The sequence below is a fragment of the Plecotus auritus genome, assembly GCF_963455305.1.
Source record: "Plecotus auritus genome assembly, chromosome: 1".
Taxonomy (NCBI): domain Eukaryota; kingdom Metazoa; phylum Chordata; class Mammalia; order Chiroptera; family Vespertilionidae; genus Plecotus; species Plecotus auritus.
In genome coordinates, this window is record NC_137770.1 from 21,327,238 (window position 1) to 21,337,619 (window position 10,382).

Consider the following 10,382-nt stretch of genomic DNA (forward strand, 5'->3'; position numbering starts at 1 on the left):
TAATGAGATTTAGACTTTCTACCTTAATCTACTATAACTACTAAAAGAAGTGTGCTGATCTCCATCAGATGTAGGCAGAAGGCACCTTTATTTTCCACTCCCCTATCTTTCTATATTTCCTTTATACACATTATCTTTCTGAGTAGCCTTCTCAGGTGAAAAACCTTAACCAGCTGTAGCACCACTATAGACCCTGCTATGGACCCTGTGTGGTACTTGGGAAACATTGACATGTTCTTGTCTCTGCTGTCAGTGTGAGCACAGGTTGCTTTTCACACATCCCATGAATCACACACAAGGGCAGCTTCAGCCAGCTTTTTGCCTCGAGATATTTTTCAAGTATAGGTCTTGCATTCACCTGTTCCCCTCCCCACCAAACTTTAAAGACATATGGGGCCAGTTCCCCAAGTTATTCTCTTGAAATGTCTTTCATTTGGCATGAAGCAAGGAGGGAGTATCCCTCCAAACTTCTCCACTGGCAGAGTAGAGGCACAGAGAGAGGGAAATGTGCAGAATCCCAAGAAATCCCTCCCCAAAATTGTCTCTCTCCTTGCCACTTTAACCACAATCCTTTTATCCTCTTGAGGAGTGGGTTGCAAAACTAGTTTTTATCTGTCTCCTTTGCAAACAGTATAAGTAGTCTGATACCTCTACTTGTGCATATTTATATATTGTATTGTATTGTATTATATTATATTATATTATATTATATTATATTATATTATATTATATTATATTAATTATATGCCTGATGCACAAAGATTTGTGCTAGAATGGGCTTTCCTTTCCCTGGCTGCCAGCATCGCCTTTCCACTCTGGCCCAGCCTCTTTCCACTCCGGCCCCACCTCCCCATGCTGCCCAGAGGCCCTGAGAGACCAGGGGTAGGGCAGAACGCCTGTGTCCCACCCCCGTCACTCGACGCCTGTGTATGCAAATTAACTGCCATCTTTGTTGGGTTAATTTGCATATCACTCCTGATTGGCTGGTGGCGTAGCAGAGGTATGGTCAATTTACATGTTTGTCTATTATTAGGTAAAATTATACTAGATGCCCGGTGCATGAAAATTATTGCACTGAAAGGGGGGTCCCTCAGCCTGGCCTGCCCCCTCTCACAGTCTGGGAGCCCTCAGGGGCAGGAGGTGACCCGGCAATTAGGGGAAGGTGATGCCCCCATCACACCTCTGCTTCTGCCACTGCTGGCAGCGCAAGCCTCGGCCTGCCCTGGTTACCTGCACCTCGGGTGGCCCTGGGCAGCTGGGCAGCCACCATCCAAGCCTTGCCTGTGCCTCGGGCCAGCCCTGGGTGGCTGGGGGGCTGAGAGGACTGGGAGACTCCAGAGGCAGGTGTGCGGCGGGGCTGAAAGGACTGGGCCCCGTCATCTTGTGGCTGTGGGTGTTGCCATCTTTGAGGGTGTGGCAGTCAATTAGCATATTACCTCCTTATTGGCTGTGGGCCATCTTTGAGGGCGGGGCAGTCAATTAGCATATTCCCTCCTTATTGGCTGTGGGCACTGCCATCTTTGAGGGTGGGACAGTCAATTAGCATATTCCCTCCTTATTGGCTATGGGTGCCACCATCTTTGTGATGGTGTGAGGGTCAATTAGCATATTCCATCTTTATTAGATAAGACTAGTGACCCAGTGTATGGATTCATGTACAATGAAAGGAAATTAATTAGAAGGTGGCTGGCAGGGCAGGACTGGGCAAGATGGGCTGGACATACCTTGGAGCCAACCTCTCGCAGTCTCTCCCTGGCTGGCCACACCTGGGGTGGCACCATAGCTGGAAGGACATCTGTGGACTGAGCGGGGTCCTTCCAGCAGTTAGGGTCCCTCAGCCTGGCCTGTGGGGATTGGGCCAAACTGGCAGCCTGACATCCCCCGAGGGGTCCTGGAGTGCAAGAGGGAACTCTGCAAAGTTGCTGTCATACAGGGTGTGGAACACAAGCACAAGTGTGCAATAAACCTGATTTGGAGCCGACAGTGCCCCAGCAACAACATAACCCACAACTGAAGGTGGAATCCCATGGCCCTGGGAGGAATCAGCCTCCCTCCTCTCTGGTTCCAGGGTGTGTCACCTAAGATCGCCATTGCCAAGTCACTGTAGCTCGGCAGCTCCTGCATTGAGCATCTGCCCCTTGGTGGTCAGTGCGCGTCATACCTACTGGCTGGTCAGATGGTCGCTTAGCCTTTTATATTTATATTATATTATATTATATTATATTATATTATATTATATTATATTATATTATACTAGTGTCCCAGTGCATGCATTCGTGCACAATGAAAGAAAATTAATTAGAAGAAATATTTTAACATCTCTATTCGCCCTTTCTCTATATTATAAGTGTCAACCAAATTCACGATTGACAATGACAGATTGAAACACATGTGTGCGATTGGTGCCAGCGAGAGCTTTATATGTATCATGCATGTGCGAGTCAACTTAGCCTTTTACATATACAGGCAGTCCTAGGGTTACGTCAGACTCAACATATGTCATTTTGTGGTTATGTCGCCATCTCCCATTTATTTATAAAAAAAAAAAGTTCCATCATTTCGACTTATGTACATATGTGCTTTATGTTTTTTTATTATTTATTTCCCACAAGTAAAGGTCAGGAATTGTTATTTTTCTTTTAAATTTTTTTTTACTGTTTCACTTTATTACTGCTATGTATGTGCTCCATGCGGTGCTTATGTAAGTGGGTTCTGACTTACAGTGAAAACCGCGTTACATCACGCCATAGGAATGGATCTCCAAAGTAACCCAAGGACCTACTGTATAGAATAAACTTGCTTAATTAGACCTGCTTCCTGATTTAGCTAAACTTTTTCCAACCCAGTGAAGCATCCCAACTTCTCTTCCAGGTAATTCTCAGCAACACAGCAGTAAATATAAACATGAAGCAGACTATTATTATAGATCACGCAGAGAGAACAAAGGGTAAAATATTTAACTGTAGCAGTGTTTGACTATATTCTATGCAGTGAGAAAACCTGAAGTCATTTTCAAGTTTCACCATTTCTTCTTTTCAGTCGGGTCAAATTTCTAAACTTTCTAAATCTCAGTTTTCTGGCTAATGGAAAGAAAATAGGATTCTACCGAGTTTCCTATCTACTTACTCCAGGACTTCTGTGAGGATCAAGTGAGATGAGGCATGTGAAAATGCTTCACAGACATTTGGTTAAAGTGTAAAATGTTTGTACCTGGCTATAAAGCAAGTCATGTTCCTGGGCTGAAAAAACCCCGAGGAGGCTAGTCACTAGGGAGAGGAAGCAGGGGGTTGCTAGGTGATATCATCACCTGGTGCCCACAGTGACTGTTTCTGGGCTGGGCTGGACTGGTCTGTGGGTTGAATTTTGTGTCATAGGGTCTTAGCAGCATTGGCTGTGATTTGGTGGGATGTTGCTCCAGAGTGGTGGCAGGGCCTATGTCCCACTTGTGGGAAGCTGAGTGTTGGTTTGTTGGCACCAGGTCCGTGATGCCATTTATTTTTAAATGGCCAGTGTGCGTCCTGGCAGCTCCTGCATTGAGCATCTGCCCCTGGTGGTTAGTGCACATCATAGCTACTGGTTAGATGGATGGACACTTAGCCTTTTATATATATATAGAATAGATTATATTATATTATACTAGAGACCCGATGAATGAAATTTGTGCACTGGAGGGGCGTGTGTTCCTTAGCCCAGCCTGAACCCTCTCCAATCTGGGATCCCTCTCACAATCCGGGACTGCTGGTTCCTAACCACTTGCCTGCCAGCCAGCCTGATCACCCCCAACTGCCCTCCCCTGCTGGCCATCTTGTGGTGGCCATCTTGTGATGGCCATCTTATGGTGGCCATTTGTGGTGGCCATCTTGTGGCAGCTATCTTGTGACAATGTGGGGGTGGCCATCTTGTGACAATGTGGAGGCGGCCATATTGTGATGACATGGGGTGGCCATCTTGTGATGACGTGAGGGCATTGTGTGAGGGCGCGAGGGCCACCTAGGCTTTTATTAGTATAGATTACATTACATTACATTACATTACATTACATTACATTACATTACAGGCCTGCGAACTCCTTAAAGGTAAAGGCTTTTGTTCAGCATATTTATATTTCTTATAATACCTAGTGCAGTGCTGGGTAGTAGATACTCACTAGTACAGTAGGTACTCAATACTTGTGTGATGAACGGATGAGTGAATGAGGGTAAGCTCATCACTGATTGCCTCCCTTTGTACAGAAGAATGACCAGTTTCTGTTAAGCTGTGCACACTCTCAAGTTACTCTCCTGCATTCTGCTTCTCATGTAAGTACTGTTATTAAACTTCTAAGTACTTAACAGAAAGCTTTTTTGGCAGTGAATGAACTCCTTTTGTCTTCTGTCCCGTGAATATCCTAACTACTTTGTCACTTTGATCTAGGGGGCATTTCATCCTCAGAAATGCAAAGGAGTTGGCCACTGCACAAAATGTGTCCCATTTCCTATTGCCATGAAATGCACTGCTCTTGAGCCTTTGCCCGCCCCCTTTCATGAGAATGCGTAAGCCACTAAATTGCAGTTACTGACTAAGACCATGGCCATCAAAAAATCGTGAATGCCATGTAGATTGGAGGCTTACTCTACTAAAGAGTCCACAATGGCTTTACTGTAACTGGGTTAACTAGAATTTGGCAAACAGCTATCCAAGGAGGGTGATACAAACCCCCTACCCCCTTCCAGGATGCTGGTCTGATCTTCTTGTATTTGTGCAACTGGCCCATCCAGGGACTCGCTGGAAGTGGGAGGAGGGCCCTAGTGAGGGCTAATCTCTCTGGGTCGGGTTGTCCTTTCTCAGCTCTCTTTTCACACAGCTCCTCTTCCTGCAAAGCGAAGTAGGTTAGAGGATAGCTTGTTTTCTTTTGCTATTTGAAATAAAGCATTTAGGGTCATGCTCTGAATAATCTGTGCTTGTTAGAAATGACTGTCGTCCTCTCGAAGCAATAACAAAGAACTACATTTAAATTAAATTCAGCCAAGCAAGAGCCACTCCACAAAATCAATGGAGCTAGGCATTTTTCAAAGAGTTATTTGGATTTTTTTTTTCTCTGTAATATTCTAGGACATAAATCAGCAAAGCTATCCCGGAATCTAAAAAGTGCTGGACTATAGTTCATACTGCTTTAAAAGTATTGGTTAATATTAGGGATGGGCGTGACAAGGTAAGGTAAAATATTAGATGCAATCATCTTTAATATCACTTCTTTTTATATTTGGCAAACTTGATTCTTCCTCCATTTCCTAGTTTAAAATTTCAAGTATGGATTTTTGAAAGATAGCTTTATTTAGTTATTAAATCTGTATAACTTCAAGATACTAGAGCCATGTCAAATATAGTTTTTAAAAGTTCATTTGCATAAATGTGTTCTTATCTATATACACAGCTGTGGTCTTCTTAACAAATGTGTAGCAATGAGCCACATAGTGTCTGGGTAGAGGACTTATTATGTCAAAATGCAGAAACATACCTGTTTTTTTAAGACTTTGTGTTTTTTAGAGCAGTTTTAGGTTCACAGCAAAAATGAGAGGAAAGTAGAGACTTCCCATATATCCTTGCCTCCCACGTCACAGCCTCCTTTATTATTAACATCTCCCACCTGAGAAACATATCTATTTAAAAAATATTCTCTCTTCACAGTGTCTGTATTAGAACCCACTTCAGCACTCAAAGAATTCAGTCTTTGCTTGAATGCATCAAAGCAGTTGCACTTTCTAAGTTCTTCCAGACCAAAAACTCTCCATTCTTTTCTCATACTAGATATAGAAATATCTGGGGCTGCCAAACTTTTAAAGTCAAGAAAGAAAGTTCCATCCATTATTTTAATAATTTGCCTCTCGGTTGCTCTGTCCCAATTAAGGACTAATCCTGTCTAATACTCCTAATGAGCAGGTTAATTATTAACACACTGAAAACTTTAACTCCGATATACATGTCACCTTGTCTGCATGATAGACAGCAATGTTGTCATATCATTGTAGATGCATGCGCTTCTTTGCTTTGGTTCCTGCTTTCAAAACCAAGAGGAGATCCTTAATTTTGGTCTGTATGGCTACTCTGAACAAAGCCATTCTGCCTGGTTTTTGCCTTACCCAGAGCACGGAATCTTTTTTATGCTGGATGTTCTTATTGCAGAGTTCTTCCTGTGTGACTTTTACATTGATGTCACATAAACCCAAAATATGTCTACTCCTTAGATATTCACTTTATGGCCACAAGGGAAATACATCTTATTTTCTATCAGATTATCCCTTTTTTTCTTACTTATTTCCTTGTGTCCCCCTCATATCCTCTCCTAGCGCATGCCTCCTCTGACTTTGACCTTAAAGAACCTTGCTCTAAAACAAGGGCGATGTCTATAGTATGTGTACATTACTTCCTCAGGCTCTGAAGCACATGTGAGGAAAAGACCCATTTTCATGACTGAAGAAGATGATATGTTATTATTTCCTCCTAGTTCAAACATAAAATTCTTCTTGAATCCTTTCTCTCTGCCAAGGTCAGTTACCATCTACCAACTCCAGCTCCACTTCTGGGGACCCCTTCTGTCTTTGCTAAAGTACCTATTTATCACTATCTAATTATTATCACTCTAATAACGGCATTATTAGATTCAGCAAAGTTAACTTCCTGAAGCTCCTCCCGCCCTGCCCAAATATAGCCTTCCTGAACCCATCCCCAGAAATTCTGATTGACTCAGTTGGTCTCATATGGAGTTGGGGAACCATTTCACAAACGCGATTCTGAAGTGGTTACATTGACAAACTCTGGTCCAGTTAGCCTTCTGGTTTCTCTCTATTCTTTCTGGGGCAATGTTATATTTGTTACCCAAGTATGAATTAAGGGACACTTCTTGAGGCTGTGCCTGCAAAACTGTGAATGGGGAGGGGAGAGTGGATATGAAAGACAAATGTTTTTATTTTTTGAAAAACATTTGGATTCTGAAAGTTTCCCATCTTACCATTTTCAGAAGATGAACAAATTTTTCTTTTTTTTACTGAAAAGACACAATCACCAACTAGCTTATTCTAGACTCATGTTTAGATATCTGTTCCCATCCTCCACCCCCTTTTTTAAAAAAAAAAATACGTCTTGCTGATTTTATGGAGAGAGGAAAGGAGAGGAAGAGATAGAAACATCAATGAGAGAGAATCATGGATTGGCTTCCTCCTGCTTTGGATTGAGCCCACAACCCTGGGCCTGTGCTCTGACTAGGAATCAAACCCGGTAACCTCTTGGTGCATGGGAGGGCACTCAACCAACTGAGCCATACCAGCTGGGCTCCTCCACCCTTTGAATATTTTATCCAAAGTGATTCAAGCATGGCCAGGGAAGTTGTGATCTGTGGGCCCATGTGCATGCCATTTGCTGCCAAAATACCTTGACCCTGACTTCAAAGAACCTGTCTTCAATTGCTGAGGCCACTGCTATTGAATTATTACTGTGCTATTTGTTTTTAACACCCAGAATTTAGGAATCACCTCTCTTCTGAGTACTACTCAATTTATTGAATGAAATATTTTTTGCATGTTCATATGTTCAAATTTAATTCAATAAAACAATTAAAACATAGCCATTACTTCTATAGTGGAATAACCATTTACTTAGATAATGCTAAATTTACAGGGTAGAATGTTATAAACTCTGCTAAAGAATCAGTAACTGAGCTTATGCAGGGGATTTTTGAGTTTGGAATGGTAATCCCATTTGGGTTTCTGCCTGTGCCTGTAAGTGTGGGTTACATGTGAAAAGGAAATTTTGAGCTTAGGAGGCAGCCCAATAGCCAGGAAGGTTAGGCATCAGAAAAACAGACTTAGCTCCAAAGTCCCTCCCTCTTGATCTGCCCACCCAGGTGTATGGACGGATGGGCAGGGAGTTGTATTTTAGAACTGTTCTAAATAGATGGGGAAGACATCCAGCCAAGCAGGGAAACGTGCTTTTTTGTAGAACTTGACAATTCGGCTGCCAGTCGGTGTCACAGTGGTCCAGCAAGGCAGGATCTTGGCAGTCGTCAAAGGGCTGGTGGGAACTTAGTCAGCACTATTCCAGCCTTGAATGGACTGAAAAAATTAAGGAAGGAAGAATACAGTATTTTAAAGTACTGTCTGGGGGATATGAGTGTCCTTATCCTTTGCTTTGGCCTCCTTATGAGCTCTAGACCAACAGCAAGTTAGAGTCTTCGCTGACTCAATAAATTTAAGACCCTTTTCCCAAACAAGGTTTTTGGTAAGATTCATAAATTGTGCAAAAATGAGGTTTAGCATTTTCTGTACTTGGACTACAAGCATTCAATTTCTTTTGTTATGCTTTGATTTGGAAATTATATTCTGTTTGTTTTCCTCACAACTTTTATGAAGTCAACACTATTACATCATGAAGGTTTCTAATGCAAATAGGTGCTTGCATTGGATCTTAGAAATGAATGATCTTCACTGATGAGTTTTGTTTTCTGTACATTACTAGAATTTTTATTAATTTCAGTAAAAGACATGAAATTAAAACTTATCACAGTGCATTTTGTTAATAAAACAAACAAAACCTCAGACAAGAATATGACAGTTTCCCTTCTCACTCTTTCCCTGCCACACAGTCATTTTATTTATTTGGTAGTCATGGGTGCTTCATGAAAAATTGACTATATTGTGCATAAAACTAGAACTTTACTTAGTGTCCCACTAATTATTGAGAGCTTGGCCTCAATAGGATTCCACCTGAGAACAAGGTAATTGCTTTGGAGTAATTATCTTCATAAGGCAATAGTTGTTTTAGATATAACACCACAAGTATGGACAATCAAAAAATGAATAAATGAATCATACCCCTTTAAAATTAAAAGCTTTGTTGCATCAAATGACACTGTCAAGAAAGTGAAGAGGTGACCTATGGAATGGGAGACAATATTTACAAATCATATATCTGATAAGGGTCTAATATCCAGAATATATATAAAATAACTATTATAACCCAATAATAAATTGACAAATAACTTGATAAAATATGGGGAAAGGATTTGAATAGACATTTCTCCAAAGAAGATATGGAAATGGCTAATATGCACATGAAAAGATACTCAACATCATTCACCATAAGGGAAATGCAAATCAAAACCACAATGAGATACTACTTTATACCCATTAGGATATTTATTATAAAAAAGAAATAATAAGAAATATTGGTGGGGCACTGGCCAGTGTTGCTCAGTTAGTTGGAGTATTGTCCCATGCACTAGAAGGTGACTGGTTCAATTTCTGTTCAGGGCACATACCCAGGCTGCAGGTTGGAACACCAGTTGGGGCGCATGCAGGAGGCAACCAATAAATGTTTCTCTCTTACATCAGTGTTTCTCTCTCTCTCTTCATCTCTCTAAAATCATTTTTTTTTTAAAAAAAGAAAGTATTGGCGAGGATGTAGAACAATTGGAATTCTCATGCATTGCTAGTGATAATGTAAATGGTACAGACACTTTGAGAAACAGTTTGGCAGTTCCTCATAAGGTTAAACATAGAGTTGTTACATGATCCAGCGATTTCCATCTTAGGTATATACTCGAGAATGGAAAACATATGTTTGCAAAAATACTTGTACAAGGATATTCATAGCAGGACTATTTGCAGTAATAAAAAAAATGGAAACAAGCCAAGTGCCCAACTGATAAATGGATAAAAAAAGTGACATATCTATGAAATATTATTAAGCTGTAAAAAGGAATGAAGTACTGATTCATGTTACATTATGAATCAATCTTGAAAACATTATGCAAATCCATAAATATAGAAAGTAGATTGCTGGTTTCCAGGGTTTGGGGGGAAGGTAATAAGAGTGACTGCTAATGGGTATGGGGTTTCTTTTGTGGTGATAACAATGTTCTGGAATTGGACAGTGGTGATAGTTGCATAACTTTAGTAACCATAATAAATATCTATGAGTTGTATATTTTAAAATGTAAATTTTATGGTATGTGAGTTATGTCTTAATATTATTGAAGTGAGCTTGATTTCATCTTCTAATAACTATTCATTTTAGTTATTTTTTTCCTTTGCCTACCTTTTCATAAAGTAAGATTCCATAGTGGTAAACTGAAGTTGTAGATAAACAAAATGTTAAAAAGCAACAATTATTTTGGCTTTATAATTTTTAATATAACCTTTATAGTTCAGAGCATTTTTAAATTTATAGAAAAGTTTCAGATAATACCGAAAAAGCCTATATATCCTTCACCCAGTTTCTCCTAATGTCAGTATCTTGCAAAGCCACGGGACCAATACTAAAAACTAATTAACATTGACATTAAACAAACTTTGGACTTTATTCAGACTTTACCAGTTTTTACACTAATGTCCTTTTCCTATAATAGG